Below are 14,820 nucleotides of genomic sequence, written 5' to 3'. Positions count from 1 at the left end.
GTATTACCCAAAATCTTTGAATCTTTAGTTTTGGAAGAAATATATCCTACACTAACAACATTAATAAATGACAAACAACATGGCTTCATTAGAGGTAGATCAACTACAACAAATTTACTACTGTTTCAAAACTATATATTGGAGTATTTTTCTAAAAATAAACAAGTTGACTGTATATATACTGATTTTTCGAAAGCCTTTGATAAAGTGTCTCACAAAGTACTGATCCAAAAACTTCATGCTATAGGAATCAGAGCAAATATGTTAAGCTGGTTAAGTAGCTACATATCTGGTAGAACTTTACTTGTTAAAATAAAATCTTTTTTATCTAAACCATTTTTGGCCACTAGTGGCGTACCGCAAGGTAGTCATCTTGGCCCAATTTTATTTATTGTTTTTATAAATGACATAGTCAACTGCTTTGAAAATGTCAATGTACTGCTATTCGCCGACGATATTAAATTATATAAAGAAATAACCTCATTAAACGACTGTCAAGTTCTTCAATCTAATATAGACATGCTAAATAAGTGGTGTTCACAAAACAATTTATATTTAAATGTAGAAAAATGCAAAATTTTGACCTTTTCCAGAAAAAAAACATCACAATTTTTTGGCTATTCAATAAATAAAACAAATTTAGAAAGAGTAAAGGAAATGCGAGATCTTGGCATAATAATGGATGAGAAACTAGACTTTACGGCCCACATTCAACAAACTGTGAATAAGGGTATGAAAACATTAGGTTTTATATTAAGAACAATTAAAAACTTTAAATCTTTACAAATCATAAAACTATTGTACATATCCCTTGTTAGAAGCCTGATAGAACATAACTCCATAGTTTGGTCACCCTTCTACAATGTACATATTCATAATGTTGAAAGAATTCAAAGAAAATTTCTACGCTTCGTCAATTTTAAACTTAACATCCCTTTAGAACACATAAATTACCAGTCATTATTGAATCATTTAAATATTCCGACATTAGAAAACAGAAGAAAAATAAACGACCTAACCTTTTTATTAAAATTATTGAACTCTAAATTCAATTGTTGTGAACTCCTGCATTTAATAAATCTGCACATACCTACACGAACAACTAGGCAAATATCAACATTTTACATACATACATCTCATTCCAACTATAGTTTTCACTCTCCAATACAACGTTTACACAGTCTTGGTAACAAATACTTAAATAATATAAATGTATTTGACAATAATTTGAACTTGGCCAACTTTAAACGGAGTATGTGCGAACTATTTTTACATACTTTGTAAACTATTGTTATCAACTAATTTTATACCTTCTTATTAACATTATCGTTGATTTGGAGGATTTTGGCAAATTTTATATTTTTTGTCGCACTTATTTGCACTCTATCATACCTAATTTTTTAAACTCTTATATTTTATGTAACCTATATTTTGCTAAATCTGACATTTTTATATGTAATCTATATGTATTTTTTTTTATATAAAATGTATAACTAAAAAAATAAAGATGTACATTATTATATGTAAAAGCCCTATGGGCGTTTAAATGAAATAAAATAAAAATAAAATAAATCACTTTAATATATATAACCTCTACATGTTTCATGAACAATGTTCACCTCAATATACTTGCTCCTGATGAGGTGAACATTGTTCATGAAACATGTAGAGGTTATACAGGGTTTTACAATAAGATGTGTTATTTTGATATTCAATCGTAAAAGATCAATGGTTTCGTTGCTTGTATGGCACGTAGTGCCGTCTTGTTAAAAGTGAACGTTGTCCAGATCAATACCATCCAATTCCGGCCATAAAAAATCATTAATCATCTCTCGATAGCGCAATACATTCACCGTAACTGTTGATGAACTGTTGCTTGATTGAATTGTTGTTATCTTAATAACTGTTGCTCCAGCCTCATTTTCGAAAAAGTAAGGTCCAATGACTCCGCCGGACCATAAACCGCAACAAACAGTCACACGTTGAGGATAGAGAGGCTTTTCAACAATAACTCTTGGGTTTTCCGAGCCTCAAATGCGACAATTTTGCTTGTTGATGAAGCCACCGAGGTGGAAATGGGCCTCATCACTCAAGATGATTTGCATTTGATTCACTGAGTGAATTTTAATAATTTCAATGCGTTGCTGAAGCGTGTATCGTTCCATTTTTTATTTATTTATTTATACTCCCTAAAATGGCTTTTACAATAGAGTGATACAACAGAGTGATTACAGAACAAGTAATGTGTACACAAAAATATTGTTGCAAGTGATACAGTTGTTAATAGAAGTGCAGTTAAACAATAAATAATTAAAAAAAATATCTACTAGTATAGAAATAGTTGAATGAATAGTAGATTTGTATAAAACCTGACATAAATCGAGTTATGAGGTGTTTATGATAATGAATAGTAATTAATATAAAGTAAATTCTATTAAAGCCTAGAATGTTATAATAACAGAGAATATTTTATTTGAACGGAATATTAATATGTATAAGAAAGTGACTTTTTCACATGTATAATCTAGCAAAATATTATATTAGAGTAATTAGTAGTGAGTTTATTGTTGCCTTCAAAATTAATTCTACTTGGAATAGCTGGGCAAGTATCGCAATTTGGCTTTAGTAAAACAGGGCTGTCAACGATTTTATAATACTTTTGGATAAGAAATAATATTTTGTTTTGTTTCCCGACTATGATGCTAATTCCTTGCCAGTAGAACAAGTATGGCATTTCTACATGACGCCTGTAATCTAAAATGTAGTCTTCCAAAGGGCCACCCATTTCTCTACAGCATTGAGACAGGATTTTCAAATTATTTTGGGACACCAGATCATAGGTGACTACTAATGCAAGTGACTTGCGATTGGTTCAGGGTCAGCAGTTGTTCACTACATATTACAGTTGTGTATTTCATATATATATAAGTGTGATTCGTTTTTTAGATTTGTTCCATTTTTATCAATGGCGTAGTTTCTACTTGTCAAATGTCAAAAAATGACAGTTTCAAAAGTAACATCTACCGAAATAGCGGGCTATTCAAAATAACACCTCTTATTGGAAAACCCTGTATAAATTAAAATGATGTAAACAAAGTTATTTGTGTATTATTCTTATAAATAATGACATCACAAAGTGATAAGCTTTCAGAAGAAATTTTATTAGAAAAATTATTATCTTCTATTTCAATGATACTCAAAATACCCTGAACTTAATTAAATTCAAGCGTTCTTTTAGAATTCTGAAGATGACCCAATTTTAGGATGAAATCGCAAAAAATATACATGTACGTACATTATATCAACAAAAATATTATGTTGGCTCGTTCAAAAGCAAGCAACAGATAATAATATGTTTTTCATATAGTAGCGAACCTCAACTATGTAATACAGTTCATAGTAGACTTTATTGTGAAAAGAGAAAATCAATACTTTGTTCATTGTGTCGAATGCATTTTAGTGCCGTTTCACTCTGCATGCAACGAAAAAACTGGCACGTGTATTGCTGGGTCCGACAAAAAAACCCGAACACTCCAATCGAATTCTGTATAACATTTTTTTAATTTAAATACTGCACAAGAGTCCCATCAGGTCCGGCGCCCAAGGCTAATAAGTAAAAGATGGTTTGAAAGGGATTAAGTTTTAAGATATTATAAGTCGGCGCCTGGAGCGGACGGCTCCAATTGCACCTGCGCAGGAAATATTGTTACGTCATATGGATTGCCTAACTATATCCACCAATGAAAAGCTCTGAAAGTCTATGGAATAAACTTTCACAGTTTTTCATTGGTGTATAGTATAAAGTAGGTTCCTAATGAGAATTTTACTGTCTATATATTGGCATATCTATGTTTGTTTAAGACCAATTTGTTTGATACAAAAAGCCTGAAGATATCGATCTAATGAGTGGTTTATTTATGTACTAAACTGACACGCGTCGCGTGAGGCCGTGTACCATCTGTAACCAAATTACGTTAATTTGTGCTAAAATGCTATCATATGTGATAAGAAAGTGTTTCAGTTACACGACAAACACTAGTAAAATCCAAGGAATAATATTTCATTCGTAAATACACGCTAATAACTTATTTTTATTATAATTATTTCGATTTTTTTCCTGAAGATATTAAGCTCCACTATAGAAAGGGAGATAGCGAAAGTAGCAACGCCCAACGCATAAGTATAAGAAGAACAACCTACTGGCAGTAGGTCTTCTCATACAACCTACATATATAATTGGGCGTGGCATGTACGTATTATATGTTGGGGTGACACACTTCGCTATAATCTTCCTCGGGAGAGGGATCAGATCAATTGGGGGACTGCCGCGGAATATCATATCTTTGTTGGGATCTGTCACTTTAACAGATGACAACGTAAATTGTTCTGACCCCTTCTCCTGCCGTAGGTAGGAGAGAGGGTCGCATAATTTTCAAATATAGCCTGGCTAGCAGATCACAGCGCATATCGTCGCCACGCCCACACTTATAGCACATCATATTTTTAGATGTGACAGGTCTGTATGGGATATTATATAAAACGCTTTGAACTTATAGCGTAATCTGTCACCCCCTTAAACGTATCTTCTCATCTGAATCACACTGTTGACGTAGAATGTAGTGTTCGCTGCAACTTTTAAATATAAAAACGCCGCCCATTCTATGTTTTTTTTTTCATACACACACTTGCACATATTCTTTAATGACTATCTTTGTCATATATGAACAACGTTTAAATTAATAATTTACATAAAACACAAGATTGTTTGCTTCTAACTTTTCTAGGGTCTAGATGTAAATTGTAATGTCATTGCTTTCCGGTGTTTTTTTTTTTTAATTCGTATTGCTTGAATGTTATTCCTAAATAATTTTATTATAAGCGACAGATTCCGTACATCCAGTATAAAGCCTGTATTTTTCGTTGCAAACTTTCCGTGCTTATCTGGCTATTCATATCTAGTAATTGATAGTAGGAAGTCAGCAGAGAATACGTTTTTTAGCGTGGAATTTAACAATATCAATAAAAATTATCAACGCTATTATAGACTGATATTCTGTACAGTCATACTCGGCCTTGGCACACCCTCCTTGCTTCATACACATTCATACATCGTCTCATACATACCCTTCTGTCATTCTAATTCTACTCAAGTATGTTTTATTACTTTGAAAAAGAGTTCATTATTTACTTTCGTTATAAAGACCTCACTAGGTAATACCTGTTCTGAGGTCTATATAGTACAATAACTATTGTTTTACATTTGCAGTATCCGATATTGGTTAAGAATTATAGTTTCAGATGCTGGAATTGAGTGATAGTATGTGTGGGAATTAACAAGATATATGGAAGGAGGGAAAACGGAATAACCAATCACTTACCACTGTATCTATGTGAAGATATATCTATATATATAAGATTACCGCGATACCTGGAGATAATTGTCGCCACAACAAAACGAATGAGTATTTAAAACTATACTGAGCACTTCCAAGATAGTCAAGTTCCTTCTTTTTACTTTTCAACGAGATTACGTACACAAAAAACACCAAGAACTTGTTTCTAAGGTAGTCCCAATCACATAAATAAACTACTCATCCCTATCCTTCTTCTGTTTTCAAAACAAATGCACTCGAATTTGCACTGAGTTCTTGCCATTGTTCCAAATTTCAAATATTTTTCCAGCGGGGTGATGGTTAGGAATAGGTAAGAACTGGATAAATCATATCTCGGTAGGAACTCAGTATATTCTCATTTCAAAACCAAATAACATTAATCTTCTGTGGTGATTTAATAATAATAATAAGAATTTATTCCAGAATGTAAGCAGGGGTAGTACAATGCAATACATTCCATATTTGAAATAATATACATAATTAGCTTAAGAAAAATAATAATAATACATGGGTGATTGGGATAGGCACAAAAAAGCGGAATTTAAGTGAAAAAATATATAATATTAACACAAAAATGAGTATAAGCAGAAGTTTATGGAGGATATTTGCACATCTCCCGTATCCAGAGGGCCATCAGAGGAGACTCCATCCAGGCAACCATGGCAGTGACGATTTTGTTACTTGATTGACGTGGTCTGCGCCATAAGCTTCCCATGTGATGGCGGAGAAGCGCTCTGAAAGAGTGTACTCGTCCCTCCAGGAACATTTCCGTGGCGCTGCAGTATCTCGGTAGGCGGAATAGTTGGCGATAAGCATTATTGTAAGCGGCTTTTACCTTATGCCATTGGGATGCAGTGTAATCCACCCACAGTGCTGACGTGTACAGCGAAGTGCAAAATGCGTTGAAAAGTATCTTTTTGACATTTGTACTGCAAAGGTGAAAACGGCTTGACAGCATACCTGCTCTAACGGATATCGCTCTTCTTTGCCTTTCCATATCCTCGATGTCTTTCAGGTCGTCTGTGATAATATGTCCCAGGTATTTGACGCTACGACTAACATCCATTTTCCTTCCATCTAGCCACACTGAAGGTGTTAGCATGTTTTCGTTTTTGCATTTGAAAACCATAACGATTGATTTGGACGTATTATATACAAGGTTATGATGTTTTGAAAAATCTTCACATAATATTTGGAGTAGTTTCATTAGTGCGCTAATAAAAAAACCTCTAATATAAAAATGGCTATAATAATAATAATAATAATAAATTCTTTATTCCAGGATGTGGGGAGGTTAGTGCAATCCCACACATCCCATAGATGATATAAGTACAAATAATATTTACATAGAGTAACATAAATAAAATAAATAAAAAGAGATTAAAAAATTAAAAATGAAATTAAGTTAAAGCAGAGAAGCACGGGAATCCATCGGATCTAAGATTGTGGGAGCAAGTATCTTTCTCCAATGGTCTTCAATGCTCGATCCTGAAGTCAGACGGGATTCTATGATAATAGTGTTTCTGGAATGGTTTATCCTTTCCCTCAGTCCTGCAATCCTGGTTCTTAACAGAGCTGTAAATCCTGGAACTCGCCCTTCTGTTAACATCGAGGAGGCACTGCAGTGCCTGGGGAGTCCGAACATCAATCGGTAAGCGTTATTATATTGAACCCGAAGCCTTTCCATTGTTCTTTTCTTGAAGTTAGCCCAGAGCTCGCATGTGTACAGGGTGGTGCAAAAGGCTAAGAAGAGCGTCCTTTTCACTCGTGGACTACAGAGCCGGAATCTTCTACTGAGCATGTTACATTTTATACTCAGTACACGCCTCTGCCTGTCAATATCTTCATCATCCGTTAACTTGTTGTTGATGATATGTCCTAGATATTTTGTGGTTTCTACTGTTTTCAGAATCTCACCATTCAAAAAGACTGGGGGAATGTTTTTTGGGCCTTCCCCGTGTTTTATGACCAACAGTGCTGTTTTTTTCGCATTATAGATCATGTTGGTTTTGTGAGTAAATTCCTCACAGATTTTCAGGAGAATTCTTAATCCCCGTATTGATGGTGCCATCAGAACCATATCATCTGCGTAGCTCATATTGTTAACACATAGACCTCCGATGTGGCAGCCCACTCCAGCATTGTTTAACCTGTGGGTTAATTCGTCCATGTATAAGTTGAACAGTACTGGGGACATACATCCACCCTGTCTGACCCCGCTTTTCAAGAAATAGGGTTCTGAGAATCCATCTTTCCACTTTACAAGGTTTTCCTGTTGACGATGCCATGATTCTAGAATTTTTACCACTTTCCATGGTATCCCTCTTTCCTTTAGTTTTTTCCATAGTAGGGGGTGGGAAACTCTGTCGAATGCCTTACTAAGATCCAAAAAGCATGCGTAAGTTGTTGTTTTTCTTTTCCTGTAGTATTCCAGCGTCCGTTTTACGCAGAATATGGCTGAGTCCGTGGAGCATTCTGTTTTGAAACCCATCTGATTGTCTTTCGTTTTTAATTGGGGTCCGACTTGGTCTAAGAGAACTCGTTCAAATATTCTGGCGGTCGCTGTGGCGATGGATATCGGTCTGTAATTTTCCTGTAAAGTTATGTCTGTCAGTTTAGATTTTACTATCGGTATTATGATTGTCTTTGTCATGTCTTTGGGTAGATAACCACTCTTTATGATATCGGTAAACAATGTTGCCAGTAGTTTCAGAATCGCTACCCCTGCATGTTTGACGTGTTCGATACTTAAGCCGTCATGTCCTGCTGATGTTCCGGATTTCATGTTTTTAATGGCGGTTTTCACCATGTTTGCAGTGACTATGGGGTCAATATCATCATAGGCGTTCAAATGCGTTTCGTTTGAGGAGATGGTCGGCGTAGTAGTCGCGAAATGTTTTTTGAAAATATTGGCAATTACTTCAGGATTTGTTTCTCCGTTTATGTTGCACGAAACTTTGGAACGCATGTTCAACATTTTATTAGACTTGTTCCAAAATGATTTGAAGTCCCGATTATCTAAGTCCGCTGCTATTTTATCCATCTGGAGTTGTGTCGAATTCTTTTGGCATTGTTTTAGAGCTGTTTTGAAGGCGGCACGCTTTGTCCTTCTATCCTCGGCGATGGGACCATTGTGCGGTCTCCCATTATCAATCCAGGTGAGCATCGCTTGTCTTGATTTTTCGTATTTGTCTGCGACAAATTCATTCCATCCACAAACTTGCTTATATTTTTGTGTAGTAGTATTTCTAAATATACTAGCGGCACTGCCTCGTAATGCTTGTACTATACATCCGTAGAGGTGTTTTATTTTGGCACGTTCAGGGTTGCCACCGTCCTCAAGAGATGTATTTTTTGGGTTGATTTTAGCTAGATAAGTTTGCGAACATGAGTTGTAAATTCCGATATCACGTATATTTTTCGGATTCCATAATGCTGGATCCCTTAACCCATTCATGACGAAGGTGCCATATGGACCTCGAAAAAGTGTTGGACCTCAATTAGTCACATCATGCCGATATATTAAAATGGCGATGCGAAATTCAGTTTTATGTAGTCTACAAGCATGTACGAACACGTTTGTCTTAGAGGCGCTCAGTTCGTTTGCATGTGCCGGCGTGGACAGACGTGTATAAACGGAGTTTGAAAAAAAGTGCAAATTTTTCAAAATGTCAAAGCGAGTGAAGTAAGTAATCCAATAAACTTATGTGTACATTTGATTTTTTTTTTCCGAAACCGTTTATGATCCGTAAAGAATGAAATTTACTAACTATTTATAGACATATTGTTACAAAAATAATCCTTATTGTATCAAAGAGAGTACTTTGAATTGAAGGTTTTGATTTTTGGCTCCATATGGACCTTTCGGCAGATCTCACTATACATAAATTGTAATTTTTCGCAGATTTCATTGTTTTTTCGTGTTTTTTAGGGGTCTGACTGTTGAAGAAGTGATGTTACTGCTTGAAGAACAATCGGATACGAATTTGGAGGATGATGAGGTAGTGGATGTGGATGAGTATGTGGAGCCGCCAAATGAGAGTGATTTGTCCGGAGCAGATTCAGCTGATGAAGATGACGGTGGAATAATTGCCAATATTTCTCGAGCGCAATTGTTTTCTAATTGCCAAATCGTAAATCGCCGTCGACACAAAAAGGGACAAGATACGCCCGATTATGATTCAGATCAAGAGAACCCTAATCTAGAGCATTTCGGAGACGAGCGTTTGGATTCAACTTTCAGTGACTTCGACATAAATTTATTCGACGCTTCAGCATCACACGGTCAAGCGTCTGCAAGCACTTCTTTCGAGCCTCCTTTGAAACGATGCCGTGTTAGTACTGGAGACAGAGTGAATGATCCCGTTGAACCACCTTATCGCATTCCAAAACGTATGCCTGGTCCGAAAACTATGTTTCAATGGAAGTCTAACGATGTGACGCCAATTGTTTCTAGCATATTTCCCGAAGGAAATTATACCGACGTAGCTGCTTTATCACCGGTGGAATTATTTGAACTAAATTTTGACAACGAAATGTACGAATTCATCGTTACAGAATCCAACAAATATCAGACCAAGCAAGACCCTGAAAATAGTCATAAAGCATCACCTTTAACTGTCGGGGATATCAAAGCGTACATGGGTATACTTATAACATCGGGATTATGCCCGATTCCATCAACTCGATTGTACTGGAGCAGCTCTCGCCCTTTCTACAATAAGCAGATTGCGTCCACCATGTCTCGTGATAGATTTGAACAGATACACAAAATGATACACTTTGCTTCACCAAATTAGTTCAATAGTGCAGACCGGATGTGGAAGTTACGTCCATTTACAGATAGGCTTATTGAACGGTTTATGCGAAACTTCCACCCAGAAGAAAATTTAAGTTATGATGAATCGATGATTCCATACTATGGCCGCCATGGATGTAAGCAATACATAAAAGGCAAACCCATTCGATTCGGATATAAAGTGTGGAGCCTAAATACACCCTCCGGTTACTTGATCAATTTTGAGATCTACCAAGGCAGCAATCCCCGGATTCCAAAGGAGTATGGTGTTGTAGGCTTGAATGCTTCACCACTACTTATGTTGGTCGATCAATTGCCAGTGGAAAAGCGCGAATCGCCATATCACTTCTACTTTGATAATCTTTTTACGGGTATGCCATTGCTGTACTATTTGCATTTTTATGGATACAATGGCACAGGTACAATTCGAGACAATCGGATTCCCAGTTCATCTCCTATCCCCAAGAAGAAGGCAACAATGTCAAAATACAACAAAGGTGTGCTTTCTCGAGGACATACTGAAAGTGCGCAGACATCATTTGGCAAGACCCCAGTCTACGTTACTCAATGGGTTGATAACGCTGTTTGTTCTGTAGCTTCAACAAAATACGGAAAGAATCCATTGGATCTAGCAAGCCGTTACTCACGGAAGGAGCAAAAAAAGATCAGTATACAGAGGCCATATGCAATTCATCAATATAACACGAATATGGGCGGAACTGACAGAATGGACCAAAACGTTGCATGTTATCGCATTACTGTTCGCCAACAGAAATGGTGGTGGTCCATTTTTACCTGGGCCATTGATGTAACCATTCAGAATTGCTGGCTTCTGAAGCGCAAAGCCACGGGCAATTTTAAATTGGGGCAGTTAGAATTCCGTGAAGAAATATCAAAGCATTACTGCGAGAAGTATTCTATCAAGAAATACTTCAAGGCACCCGACAAACTCACCAAAATAGGTCAAACGGCGATGCAGTATGATACCTCCGTCCCCCATTATCCTGGGCCAATACCGATAACTGAGACTAATAAGGGAGGAAAACTGTCTTGTGCATCTTGTAAAAGCAAGCAGCGCATCCGTTGCATCACATGTAAGGTCGGACTATGCGTGAAATGCTTCGAGGGCTATCACACTAAATAATGTTGTTGAAAATTACACTTTTTGAACAATAAAGATGAAAAAATGAAATTTCTGACTAGTTATTTGCCGAAAGATCCATATGGACCTCATCCTTCTCGAGGCTCCTAGGGGATGAGGAGACGATTTTTTCAAATTCCGAAAAAAACGTTCTTATTCTACTTTCAAAACCAACCACTCTGTGAATTTTCTGCGCGGAATTCGAAAAAAAAATAGTTCGTCATGAATGGGTTAATATAGATGAAAATACTTCCGATGTTACTATTCCATTCGTATTTAAAGTTATTTCGAGGGGTCGGTGGTCAGTCCAATCAACATCGTAATGTATTTTCATATCGATAATTTGTTTGTAAATATTTTTTGTAACTAGACAGTGGTCTAACCACCTGGTAGTACTATGCGCGTCACTGACGTATGTGTAAGAATTCTCAGGTAAAATTTCGGTGTCGGCACAAATGTATTCGAATTCTTGACAAAAAGATTTTAGCTCTATTCCAAAGAGTGAGTCGGGATTAGCGTTGAAGTCTCCGATAATAATTGAATTGATATAATCTTTGTCATCAATGATCGTTTGTAAGGAGGCCAGGCAGTTGGTAAACTCCACAAAGTTGTCGGTTAAGCAAGTCGGCATATAGATCGTGAAGATGGTTAAATTTTCAGTATTTAGACTCACCTCGATTCCGGCCATACGACAATTGTCCATCGGGATTGTGGTAACCCTTAAGTTTTGCTTGTATATTATCCCCACTCCGCCGTACGGCCGACCTAGTAGGGGACCATTAGCTATATTGACGGCAGAGGTGCCCAAGCTATTGAAATGCGGGTGAATATTAGATAAAAATTCAATCTCGGTTGGGAGTAGCCACGTTTCTTGGACTAGTATAATGTCATATGATTCGCAGAGATCGTGAATAAATTTTTCGGAGCTACGGACCGATCTGCAGTTAATCGAAATAATTCTTAATTTATCGGTTGTCATTTTGATTTTTGGTTGATGTACGCGATTCTATATATTTACGGAATACAATTCCTTCCGGCCATAGTTCTTCCACCAGGTATTTCGGCCCTTCAGTTGCTTTTACAGAAAGTTTAAAGGTGTTAAATGGCGTGGGACGGTAAGGCTTAATTTTTTCGATCTTCGTATTTTCGAGACCATTATCTGCAAGGTAGGTCTTTACGTCGTCCTCGGTAGTTTCCAATGTAAACCGTGAAATATAAATTGACGTAATTAAATCTGCCGACTTCAGTGTCGTTGAGGTTGCTTTTCCTCTCAAGTTGCGTTTGGGTTTTCTAGTTACTAATGTAAATCCTCTCTCATCTTCCGCAGGAGGCCGAGGCCGCGGACCGCGGTCACGCGATACCTGTTTATTATTTTGTTTTAAAGCGTGTGCGAAGTTCATTCCCGGCTGCACTGGACTATTTGTAGTGTGTTCGTTCATTGTCTTTGTGTGTGTGGTTGACACTGTATTACTAGAACCAGTCGATAAGCAGGATGCGCCGCCCGTCGGTATTTGTTTACTATCTGAAAATCGTGACTTACCCACAATTGAGTGGTTAATAATTACTTCCGAATTCCCAGTTAAGTCACTTTGTTTGTTTGGGACCTGAATATTTGCAATTTGTTCTCTTATTAGTGCCAGTTCTTGTTTTATGTCTTCATTTTTTGTGGTCGATGAATCTTTTAGTTCGGTTTTTATATGCGTTATTTCCGTTTTCAGTGCATTGAGTTCCTTAAGGAGTTTGGACACATCTATGCTGTCGAAGTTGATGGGAGGCAATTTATGCAATTGTTTAGCAGCGAACACTGGTAGTTTATCAGGATCGGTCTCCTTCAATGCTCTCAGGATGTCCTGGAGGTCTCGGCTGATTCTGCCATCTCCTTTCCGCAAAGTACGTTTATCCGGAAGCTTTTCGAACAGGATAGTTTTCGCCTCCTTTATTTCCTCTTCGGAGTAAGTAGAGATGCATAATTGTGTAATTGCAATCTCATCCAGAGTGTCTGCCTTGTTTTGAATGAACGTAAGACACTCGTTTATAATTATATTACATGAGTTACACGACATAGCGATGCGATACGGTCTTCTGTCGCGACAATAATGCTATAAAGTTACATCCAAAAAATACATATTCAACCCAAAATGGGTAAATGTTCACCAAACTTTGACAACTTATTTTATACTAAAACGTTACCTATATATTTAAGTTTACGTTTGTCAAATAAAGTTCCTGACACCAAAAATAATACCGTTATTTCACAATTAGTAAATTTTTTGTTTCAAATTTTGAATTTATTCTGAAATATTATCTAAATATGTCCCTTTTGTTACTCTATTAAAACATCTGCTTCTAAAAAAAGTTTGCCTACATTTTGAATAGCATTTCATTCTTTGATTAAGGCGATGCACTACGTCGTGTAATATTTTAAATCGAGCCGCTATCAATAACAGCCCTTACGTAGATGGCGATGAGGTTTAAATTCCCGCTTTACACCATCCGCCTGTTTTGATTTATGCAAGAAAAAAACATGGCCAAAAAGTGCCTTTTATTTTATTTTGTGGATGTTCAGGAATAAACTTTAATTTTTTTCCAATCATTTTATAAATAACTTAATTTGCCACATTATACAATAAAATCATAACCGAAAATAGATTCGTAAGTAGGAGATTTTGAACTTTACAGCAGTTTTCATAGGCCTTCTACATTATATTTTTCTGGGCTTATAAAAAGACTTATCCAAAAAATGCTCCATTATTTCAAAGGCCAAGATGTTTTTTACTCGCAGTATTTAATTAAAGTATCTGAAACATTTCTAGGCGACCAAATTTTCAAACCAAAACACACGATTTTACATTACTACGTAGTGCATCGCCTTAAATTGAGCGTAGTAAATTTTGTCATAAACATTGATTTATTCTTGGCTAATTTATATAGCGCCTCTTCTGTGAGACATCACCTCAGGGGCGCTTAAAAAATCAATTTGACTTTGATTTACATTTTAAAGTTCAAGCATCACTTTATCAGTGTTGGTTTTGTACACGTTTCTTTTTTTTGGTGTTCTTTGTTATTTTAAGGCTAAAGTGTTTAGGGAGCCAAAACTTATTTTGGTAAAAATAATAAAAATAAACAAATTGTAGAGTTTAGTGTGTTGCTTCTGTTACCTGTGTTAATTTGGTAGGCGGGAATGGGTACCGCCGCCCTGGGAACCATTTATTGGATGACCAACACCTCTGCCACAGGTCACCCCAAGTGGTTCGCTACGTTTGGTGACTTAGCAGGGGTGCCCGGGTTCATGGGTTAAGGTTTGCCCGGGTCTTGGTGGCGGGTGCGTCGGCCCACCTTCTGCGTGGCGGGCCGGTTGGGAGATGCTGGTTGAGGGAGACCCTTTACAACCGGTTACCGCTGTCCGGGCCGCTCGATAGTACAGGGGCCCGACCCTCAGGCTCACGACTAAGGGTGGGCTGCCCCATCAGCGAGTGAAAAAACCCCGC

The sequence above is a fragment of the Hesperophylax consimilis genome, chromosome 30 (assembly GCF_061612785.1).
Source record: "Hesperophylax consimilis isolate HC1 chromosome 30, BYU_Hcon_1.0, whole genome shotgun sequence".
NCBI lineage: Eukaryota > Metazoa > Arthropoda > Insecta > Trichoptera > Limnephilidae > Hesperophylax > Hesperophylax consimilis.
This window is presented reverse-complemented; position numbering follows the sequence as displayed.